Source organism: Somniosus microcephalus, chromosome 1 (genome assembly GCF_052327205.1).
Source record: "Somniosus microcephalus isolate GS21.2 chromosome 1, FLI_Smic_1.0, whole genome shotgun sequence".
Taxonomy (NCBI): Eukaryota; Metazoa; Chordata; class Chondrichthyes; order Squaliformes; family Somniosidae; genus Somniosus; species Somniosus microcephalus.
Window position 1 is genome coordinate 23,748,697 of NC_140987.1, and position 12,643 is coordinate 23,761,339.

The following is a 12,643-nucleotide window of genomic DNA, read 5'->3' on the forward strand; positions in this document are numbered from 1 at the left end:
TAAATTGAGGTATAGAGTACAAAAGCATGGAAATTATGATGAACCTGTATAAAACACTGGTTCGGCCTCAACTGGAGTACTGTGTCCAATTCTGGGCACCGCACTTTATGAAGGATGTGAAGGCCTTAGAGAGGGTGCAGAAAAGATTTACGAGAAGACTCCAGGGATCAGGGACTTCAGTTACGTTAATAGACTGGAGAAGCTGGGGTTGTTCTCCTTAGAGCAGAGAAGGTTGAGAGGAGATTTGATAGAGGTGTTCAAAATCATGAGGGGTCTAGACAGAGTATATAGAGAGAAACTGTTCCCATTGGTGGAAGGGTCGAGAACCAGAGGACACAGATTTAAGGTGATTGGCAGAAGAACCAAAGACGACATATGAAAAATCTTTTTTACGCAGCGAGTGGTTAGGATCTGGAATGCACTGCCTGAAAGGATGGTGGAGGCAGACTCAATCACAGCTTTCAAAAGGGAGTTGGATAAGTGCCTGAAAGAAAAATATTTGCAGGACTACGGGGAAAGGGCGGGGGAGTGGGACTAGCTGAAGTGTTTTTGCAGAGAGCCGGCATGGGCTCGATGGGCCGAATGGCCTCCTTCCATGCTGTAACCATTCTACGATGCTATGATACAGTGCAGTACATGCCAACTGAATCAGTTTTTAATCAGCATTTAGATCTGGCGACGTGGCGTCTTACAGTGCAGCTAGGACCAACCTAAAAAAGGGTATCAGGACTGCCAAAAGGAAACAGACACTGCGGATAGAGGATCACTTCCGCAACAACTCGGACCCCCGGCGCATGTGACAAGGCATCCAGTCCATCACTGACTACAAGGACAAAAACACCAGCCCCCCAGTTAGCGATGCCTCCCTTCCGGAGGAGCTTAACAACTTCTACGCTCGCTTCGGCAGGGACAACAGGGAGCCGGCTACCAAAGCCTTGCCACCCCCGGAAGACCAGGTGCTCACTCTGTCGACCTCCGACGTAAGGGGTGTTCTACGCGGAGTGAACACATGAAAGGTTGCTGGACCGGATAGCATCCCTGGACGGGTACTCAAGGAATGTGCTGACCAGCTGGCTGATGTCTTCACCACCATCTTCAATCTGTCATTGGCCCAGGCAGTAGTCCCTACATGCTTCAAGACCGCTACCATTATTCCTGTGCCAAAACAAACGCTGTGACGTGCCTGAACGACTATCGACCTGTCGCACGCACACCCATCATAATGAAGTGTTTTGAGAGACTGGTCTTAGCTCACATCAAAGCCAGTGTTCCTGCCTCTCTTGACCAACACCAGTTTGCCTATCGTGCAAACAGATCAACGGAGGATGCAATCACAACTGCTCTACACTCGGCACTGAATCACCTAGATGGTAAGGAGACCTACATCAGAATGCTGTTCATAGACTACAGCTCAGCATTCAACACTATCGTCCCCAACAAGCTGGCCACCAAACTCCAAACTCTTGGCCTGAACACTTCCCTCTGCAACTGGACCCTGGACTTCCTAACAAACAGACCCCAGTCTGTCAAATTAGGTAACCACACCTCCCCCCCACTGACCCTGAACACGGGGGCCCCACAAGGATGTGTGCTGAGCCCCCTCCTCTACTCCCTCTTCACCCACGACTGTGTGGCTGTTAATGGTTCCAACACCATCATCAAGTTTGCGGATGACACCACGGTAGTAGGCCAGATCACCAACAACGATGAGTCAGCCTACAGGGAGGAGGTCCAGCATCTCGTGAAGTGGTGCGCCGATAACAACCTGGCCCTTAACATCAAGAAAACCAAAGAAATCATTGTGGACTTCAGGAAGTCCAAAGGCGGAAGTCACACCCCCATCCACATCAATGGGGCTGTGGTGGAAAGGGTGGACAGCTTTAAGTTCCTCGGAGTCCACATCACGGAAGACCTCTCCTGGTCCCTCAACACCTCCTCTCTGGTGAAGAAGGCCCAGCAGCGCCTATATTTCCTAAGGAGGCTGAAGGGATGTAACCTGTCACCCCTGATCCTCTCTAACATTTACCGCTGCACTATAGAGAGCATCCTGACAAACTGTATCACAGTATGGTATGGCAGCTGTAGCTACTATGACCGGAAAGCCCTGCAGCGGGTAGTCAAAACTGCCCAATGCATTACCGGCACCCGGCTACCGACCATAGAGCACATATACCAGAAACGCTGTCTACGGAGGTCACGGTCCATCATCAAAGACCCTACCCACCCCAGCCACAGTCTGTTCACCCTCCTGCCATCTGGGAGACGCTACAGATGCATTCGCACCCGAACGACCAGATTTAGGAACAGCTTCTTTCCCAGGGCTGTCATCCTACTGAACTCCACAAATAAACTCTAAAGCCTGCACATCTGCCAATGCACTTTATTATGGTTATATTTATGTTAATGTATTACAAGCCAAATGTATGTTGAATGTTTAAATGTCTTAATCCAAATGTACACTCTCGGGAGTCTCAAGCCTACATTTCGTTGTACTGCACTTGTGCACTAACAATGACAATAAAAGTTGATTTTATTTTATTTGATTTGATCTGAGAATGAAGACCCATTTGTATTAACAAAACGAGATTCCATTCTCAAGGACTCAGGCACTTGAACCGAATGCTTCTCCCTCAACTTGTCTTCAAACTGCGGCGATGTTATTATACCAAATCATCTGTATTGATTTTATGTTTGAGTTTTACTAACTCTCAAAATGTGACTGGAATGTGGGAGGACAATGGCATATTTCTCACCACAACACTCCAGAACTAACTGATTAATTTAAGGTGATTAAAGGATTCGATAGAGTGGATAGAGAGAAACTATTTCCTCTGGTGAGGGGAGTCCGGAACAAAGAGGGCATCACCTTAAAATTGGAGCCAGGCCGTTCAGGGGTGAAGCACTTCTTCTCACAAAGGGTAATGGAAATCTGGAACTCTCTCCCCTAAAAAAGCAGCTGAGGCTGGGGAGTCCATTGAAAGTTTCAAAACTGAGATTGAGGGATTTTTGCTAGGTTAGGGTATTAAGGGTTACATAACCAAGGCGGGTAAATGGAGTTGAGGTGCAGATCAGCCATGATCGAATTGAATGGTGGAACAGGCTCGAAGGGCTGAATGGCCTCCTCCTGTTCCAATGTTCCTGTGTATTCTGTGCAAAAGAAAGGTTTATTCTACCCATAAAGAGTTTTACGTCAGACTCATTGGTATCATGCCAAATGATAAATTTGCTTTAGCTCGTGTGCCAGTGGAAGTCCGAGTCAGGGGAGGGGGCTTGTGGAAAGAAAAGGCAAAGCTGGAGTCTCACCTCAAACTGTGACTGTGGGAGATGGGGGCACAAGCTCATACGAACAGTCAAAAATGATGGGCAGGAAATGGACAAGCCTGCCCCTCAAAATGGAGGCAGACAAACTTAGGATCGATGTCAGGAAAATCATGTTTGCAAAAAGAATGAATGACACGTCTGGTTAGAGTAATGGACAGACAAACCTGGAATCCTTTAAGAAAGAGTTGGGCGATCTGATATCCCTCCATCACATTCCTCCATCATATCCCTCCATCATAGCCCTGCATCATATCCCATCCATCATATCCATCATATCCCTCCATCATATCCCATCAATCATATCCCATCCATCATATCCCTGCATCATATCCCTGCATCATATTCCTCCATCATATCCCATCCATCATATCCCATCCATCATACCCTGCACCATATCCCATCCATCATATCCATCATATCCCTCCATCATATCCCATCCATCATATCCCATCCATCATATCCCTGCATCATATCCCTGCATCATATTCCTCCATCATATCCCATCCATCATATCCCATCCATCATATCCCTGCATCATATCCCTGCATCATATTCCTCCATCATATCCATCATATCCCTCCATCACATCCCTCCATCATATCCCTCCATCATATCCCTCCATCATATCCCTCCATCATATCCCTGCATCATATCCCTCCAACATATCCCTCCATCATATCCCTGCATCATATCCCTCCATCATATCCCATCCATCATATCCCATCCATCATACCCTGCACCATATCCCATCCATCATATCCATCATATCCCTCCATCGTATCCCATCCATCATATCTCATCCATCACAACCCTACATCATATCCCATCCATCATATCCCATCCATCATATCCCATCCATCATATCCCATCCATCATATCCCATCCATCATATCCCATCCATCATATCCCTCCAACATATCCCTCCATCATATCCCTCCATCATATCCCTCCATCATATCCCTGCATCATATCCCTCCAACATATCCCTCCATCATATCCGTGCATCATATCCCTCCATCATATCCCATCCATCATATCCCATCCATCATACCCTGCACCATATCCCATCCATCATATCCATCATATCCCTCCATCGTATCCCATCCATCATATCTCATCCATCACAACCCTACATCATATCCCATCCATCATATCCCATCCATCATATCCCATCCATCATATCCCATCCATCATATCCCATCCATCATATCCCATCCATCATATCCCTCCAACATATCCCTCCATCATATCCCTCCATCATAGCCCATCCATCATATCCCTCCATCATTTCCCTCCATCATATTAATCCATCATATCCCATCCATCACATCCCTCCATCATATCCCTCCATCATATCTCTGCATCATATCCCATTCAACATATCCCTCCATCATATCCCTCCATCATATCCCATTCATCATATATCTCCATCATACCCCCACATTAAAGCCCTCCATCATTTCCCTCCATTATATCCCTGCATCATATCCCATCCATCACATCCCTCCATCATAACCCTTCATCATATCCCTGCATCATATCACTCCATCAGATCCCTCCATCATATCCCTGCATCACATCCCTCCATCATATCCCTCCATCAAATCCCTCCATCATATCCCTGCATCATATCCCATCCATCATATCCCTCCATCATATCCCTCCATCATATCCCATCCATCACATCCCTCCATCACATCCCTTCATCATATCCCTCCATCATATCCCTCCATCATATCCCTCCATCATATCCCATCCATCATATCCCTCCATCATTTCCCTCCATCTTATCCGTCTATCATATCCCATCCATCACATCCCTCCATCATATCTCTGCGTCATATCCCATCCAACATATCCCTCCATCATATCCCTTCATCATATCCCATCCATCATATACCTCCATCATACCCCTCCATCATATTTCTCCATCATTTCCCTCCATCATATCCCTGCATCATATCCCATCCATCACATCCCTCCATCATATCCCTCCATCATATCCCTCCATCATATCCTTCCATCACATCCCTACATCATATCCCTCCATCAAATCCCTCTATCATATCCCTGCATCATATCCCATCCATCATATCCCTCCATCATACCGCTCCATTATATCCCGCTATCATATCCCTCCATCATATCCCTCCATCATATCCCTGCATCATATCCCTCCATCATGTCCCTCCACCATATCCCTAATCATATCCCTCCATCATATCCCATCCATCATATCCCTCCATCATACCGCTCCATTATATCCCACCATCATATCCCTCCATCATATGCATCCATCATATCCCTGCATCATATCCCTGCATCATATCCCTGCATTATATCCCTGCAACATATCCCTCCATCATATCCCTGCATCATATCCCTCCATGATATCTCTCCAACAAATCCAGCCATCATATCCCTAATCATATCCCTCCATCATTTCCCTGCACCATATCCCTGCATCATAGCCCTGCATCATATCCCTCTATCATATCCCTCCATCTTATCCCTGCATCATATCACTGCATCATATCCCTCCATCATATCCCTGCATCATATCCCTCCATCATATCCCTGCATCATATTCCTCCATCATATCACTCCACCATATCCTTCCATCATATCCCTCCATCATATCCCTGCATCATATCCCTCCATCATATCCCTGCATCACATCACTCCATCATATTCCTCCATCCTTTCCCTCCATCCTATCCCTCCATCTTATCCCTCCATCATATCCCTCCAACTTATCCCTGCCTAAGATTCCTCCATCATATCCCTGCATTATATCCCTCTATCATATCTCTCCATCATATCCCTCCATCGTATCCCTGCATCATATCCCTCCATCATATCACTTCATCATATCCCTCCATCATATCGCTGCATCTTATCCCTCCATCATATCCCTCCATCATATCCCTTCATCCTAATGCTGCATCAGATCCCTCCATCATTAACCGCCATCTTATCCCTCCATCATATCCCTGCATCATATCGCTGCATTGTATCCCTCCATCTTATCCCTCCATCATATCCCTCCATCATATCCGTCCATCATATCCCACCATCATATCCCTCCATCATATCACTCGATCATATCCCTCCATCATATCCCTGCATCATATCCCTGCATCATATCACAGAATCACAGAATCACAGAAACCCCACAGTGCAGATAGAGGCCATTTCGGCCCATCGAGCCTGCACCGACACATATCCCACCCGATCCCCGTAACCCCACGTATTTAATCCCCCTAACACTAAGGGTCAATTTATCACAGCCAATCAACCTAACCCGCACATCTTTGGACTGTGGGAGGAAACCGGAGCACCCGGAGAAAACCCACGCAAACACGGGGAGAATGTGCAAACTCCACACAAACAGTCGCCCCAGGCCGGATTCGAACCCGGGTCTCTGGCGCTGTGAGGCAACAGTGCTAACCACTATGCCACCATGCTGCCCTCCATCCAACATATCCCTCCATCATATCCCTGCATCATATCCCGGCATCATATCCCTCCATCATATCCCTGCATCATATCCCTGCATCATATCCCTCCATCATATCCGTCCATCATATCCCTGCATCATATCCCTCCAACATATCCCTCCATCATGTCGCATCCATCATATCCCATCGATCACAAATCTACATCATATCCCATCCATCATATCCCATCCATGATATCCCATTCATCATATCCCATCCATCATATCCAATCCATCATATCGCATCCATCACATCCCTCCATCATATCCCTCCATCATATCCCTCCATCATATCCCTGCATCATATGCCTCCATCATATCCCTCCATCATATCGCTATAATATATCGCTGCATCATATCCCTCCATCATACACCTCCATCATATCCCATCCATCATATCCCTCCATCATAACCCTGCATCATATCCCTCCATCATATCCGTCCATCAAATCCCACCATCATATCCCTCCATCCTAATGCTGCATCAGATCCCTCCATCATTAACCGTCATCTTATCCCTCCATCATATCCCTGCATCATATCGGTGCATCATATCCCTCCATCTTATCCCTCCATCATATCCCTCCATCATATCCGTCCATCATATCCCACCATCATATCCCTCCATTATATCACTCGATCATTTCTCTCCATCATATCCCTCCATCATATCACTCCATCACATCCGTCCAATATATCCCTCCATCGTAGCCCTACATCATATCCCCCCATCATATCCCTTCATCCTAACCCTGCATCAGATCCCCCCATCATTAACCGCCATCTTATCCCTCCATCATATCCCTGCATCATATCCCTGCATCATATCCCTCCAGCATATCCCTCCATCATATCCCTCCAACATATCCCTCCATCATATCCCTGCATCATATCCCAGCATCATATCCCTCCATCATATCCCTGCATCATATCCCTGCATCATATCCCTCCATCAAATCCCTCCAACATATCCCTGCATCATATCCCTCCAACATATCCCTCCATCATATGCCATCCATCATATCCCATCGATCACAACCCTACATCATATCCCATCCATCATATCCCATCCATCATATCCCATCCATCATATCCCATCCATCATATTCCATCCATCACATCCCTCCATCATATCCCTCCATCATACCCCTCCATCATATCCCTCCATCATATACCTCCATCATATCCCATCCATCATATCCCTCCATCATTTCCCTCCATCATATCCCTCCATGATATCCCTGCATCATATCCCTCCATCATATCCCTGCATCATATTCCTCCATCATATCACTCCACCATATCCCTCCATCATATCCCTCCATCATATCCCTCCATCATACCTCTCCAACAAATCCGGCCATCATATCCCTCCATCATATCCCTCCATTCTTTCCCTGCACCATATCCCTGCATCATATCCCTCCATCATATCCCTCCATCATATCCATCCATCTTATCCCTGCATCATATCTCTGCATCATATCCCTCCATCATATCCCTGCATCATATCCCTCCATCATATCCCTGCATCATATTCCTCCATCATATCACTCCACCATATCCCTCCATCATATCCCTCCATCATATCCCTGCATCATATCCCTCCATCATGTCCCTGCATCACATCACTCCATCATATCCCTCCATCCTATCCCTCCATCCTATCCCTCCATCATATCCCTCCCTCATATCCCTCCATCTTATCCCTGCATAATATCCCTCCATCATATCCCTGCATTATATCCCTCTATCATATCCCTCCATCCTATCCCTCCATCCTATCCCTCCATCATATCCCTCCCTCATATCCCTCCATCTTATCCCTGCATAATATCCCTCCATCATATCCCTGCATTATATCCCTCTATCATATCCCTCCATCATATCCCTCCATCGTATCCCTGCAACATGTCCCTCCATCATATCATTCCATCATATCCCTCCATCATATCTCTGCATCATATCCCTGCATCATTTCCCTGCATAATATCCCTCCATCATATCCCCGCAACATATCCCTCCATCATATCCCTCCAACTTATCCCTGCATAATATCCCTCCATCATATCCCTGCATTATATCCCTCTATCATATCCCTCCATCATATCCCTCCATCGTATCCCTGCATCAAATCCCTCCATTATTTCACTCCATCATATTCCTCCATCATATCGCTGCATCATATCCCTCCATCATATCCCTCCATCATATCCCTCCATCATTTCCCTTCATCCTAACGCTGCATCAGATCCCTCCATCATTAACCCCCATCTTATCCCTCCATCATATCCCTGCATCATATCGCTGCATCATATCCCTCCATCTTATCCCTCCATCATATCCCTCCATCATATCCCTCCATTATATCCCACCATCATATCCCTCCATCATATCACTCGATCATATCTCTGCATCATATCCCTGCATCATATCCCTGCATCATTTCCCTCCAACATATCCCTCCATCATATCCCTGCATCATATCCCGGCATCATATCCCTCCATCATATCCCTGCATCATATCCCTCCATCATATCCCTCCATCGTATCCCTGCATCATATCCCTCCATTATTTCACTCCATCATATTCCTCCATCATATCGCTGCATCATATCCCTCCATCATATCCCTCCATCATATCCCTCCATCATTTCCCTTCATCCTAACACTGCATCAGATCCCTCCACCATTAACCCCCATCTTATCCCTCCATCATATCCCTGCATCATATCGCTGCATCATATCCCTCCATCTTATCCCTCCATCATATCCCTCCATCATATCCGTCCATCATATCCCACCATCATATCCCTCCATTATATCACTCGATCATTTCTCTCCATCATATCCCTCCATCATATCACTCCATCACATCCGTCCAATATATCCCTCCATCGTAGCCCTACATCATATCCCCCCATCATATCCCTTCATCCTAACCCTGCATCAGATCCCCCCATCATTAATCGCCATCTTATCCCTCCATCATATCCCTGCATCATATCCCTGCATCATATCCCTCCAACATATCCCTCCATCATATCCCTCCAACATATCCCTCCATCATATCCCTGCATCATATCCCGGCGTCATATCCCTCCATCATATCCCTGCATCATATCCCTGCATCATATCCCTCCATCAAATCCCTCCAACATATCCATGCATCATATCCCTCCAACATATCCCTCCATCATATGCCATCCATCATATCCCATCGATCACAACCCTACATCATATCCCATCCATCATATCCCATCCATCATATCCCATCCATCATATCCCATCCATCACATCCCTCCATCATATCCCTCCATCATAGCCCTCCATCATATCCCTCCATCATATCCCTCCATCATATCCCATCCATCATATCCCTCCATCATTTCCCTCCATCATATCCCTCCATGATATCCCTGCATCATATCCCTCCATCATATCCCTGCATCATATTCCTCCATCATATCACTCCACCATATCCCTCCATCATATCCCTCCATCATATCCCTCCATCATACCTCTCCAACAAATCCGGCCATCATATCCCTCCATCATATCCCTCCATCCTTTCCCTGCACCATATCCCTGCATCATATCCCTCCATCATATCCCTCCATCATATCCCTCCATCTTATCCCTGCATCATATCCCTGCATCATATCCCTCCATCATATCCCTGCATCATATCTCTCCATCATATCCCTGCATCATATTCCTCCATCATATCACTCCACCATATCCCTCCATCATATCCCTCCATCATATCCCCGCATCATATCACTCCATCATGTCCCTGCATCACATCACTCCATCATATCCCTCCATCCTATCGCTCCATCCTATCCCTCCATCATATCCCTCCCTCATATCCCTCCATCTTATCCCTGCATACTATCCCTCCATCATATCCCTGCATTATATCCCTCTATCATATCCCTCCATCATATCCCTCCATCGTATCCCTGCAACATGTCCCTCCATCATATCATTCCATCATATCGCTCCATCATATCTCTGCATCATATCCCTGCATCATTTCCCTGCATAATATCCCTCCATCATATCCCCGCAACATATCCCTCCATCATATCCTTCCATCTTATCCCTGCATAATATCCCTCCATCATATCCCTGCATTATATCCCTCTATCATATCCCTCCATCATATCCCTCCATCGTATCCCTGCATCATATCCCTCCATTATTTCACTCCATCATATTCCTCCATCATATCGCTGCATCATATCCCTCCATCATATCCCTCCATCATATCCCTCCATCATTTCCCTTCATCCTAACGCTGCATCAGATCCCTCCATCATTAACCCCCATCTTATCCCTCCATCATATCCCTGCATCATATCGCTGCATCATATCCCTCCATCTTATCCCTCCATCATATCCCTCCATCATATCCCTCCATCATATCCCACCATCATATCCCTCCATCATATCACTCGATCATATCTCTCCATCATATCCCTGCATCATATCCCTGCATCATTTCCCTCCAAGATATCCCTCCATCATATCCCTGCATCATATTCCGGCATCATATCCCTCCATCATATCCCTGCATCATATCCCTGCATCATATCCCTCCATCATATCCCTCCACCATATCCCTGCATCATATCCCTCCAACATATCACTCCATCATATCCCATCCATCATATCCCATCCATCACAACCCTACATCATATCCCATCCATCATATCCCATCCATCATATCACATCCATCATATCCCATCCATCATATCCCATCCATCACATCCCTCCATCATATCCCTCCATCATATCCCTCCATCATATCCCTCCATGATATCCCATCCATCATATCCCCCCATCATTTCCCTCCATCATATCCCTCCATCATATCCCATTCATCACATCACTCCATCATATCCCTTCATCATATCCCTGCATCATATCGCTCCATCACATCCCTCCATCATATCCCTCCATCATATCCTTCCATCACATCCCTACATCATATCCCTACATCAAATCCCACCATCACATCCCTGCATCATATCCCATCCATCATATCCCTCCATCATTTCCCTCCATCATATCCCACCATCATATCCCATCCGTCACATCCCTCCATCACATCCCTCCATCATTTCCCTCCATCATATCCCGGCATCATATCCCTCCAATCTATCTCTCCAACAAATCCTGCCATCATATCCCTAATCATATCCCTCCATCATTTCCCTGCACCATATCCCTGCATCATATCCCTCCATCATATCCCTCTATCATATCCCTCCATCTTATCCCTGCATCATATCACTGCATCATATCCCTCCAACTTATCCCTGCATAAGATTCCTGATGCGCCATCAATTACTCAAAAGACTGAAGTTGAGCGAGTAACAATCAGGCTTTTATTAACTAAAGAATGAAGGTCTTGTCTCGAGTGGTCGACCCGTCCAGAATACTAAGGGACTGGGAGGTAGTCACTTATATACCTGGAATAGTGGGAGGAGTCAGCCGAGGCATGTCCAGACCTGTACCTAGTGGAATACACATACAGACACAGACAGGTATGACAGTGGTTTACCACAATTCCTACATCATATCCCTGCATTATATCCCTCTATCATATCCCTCCATCATATCCCTCCATCGTATCCCTGCATCATATCCCTCCATCATATCACTTCATCATATCCCTCCATCATATCGCTGCATCATATCCCTCCATCATATCCCTCCATCATATCCCTCCATCATATCCCTTCATCCTAACGCTGCATCAGATCCCTCCACCATTAACCGCCATCTTATCCCTCCATCATATCCCTGCATCAT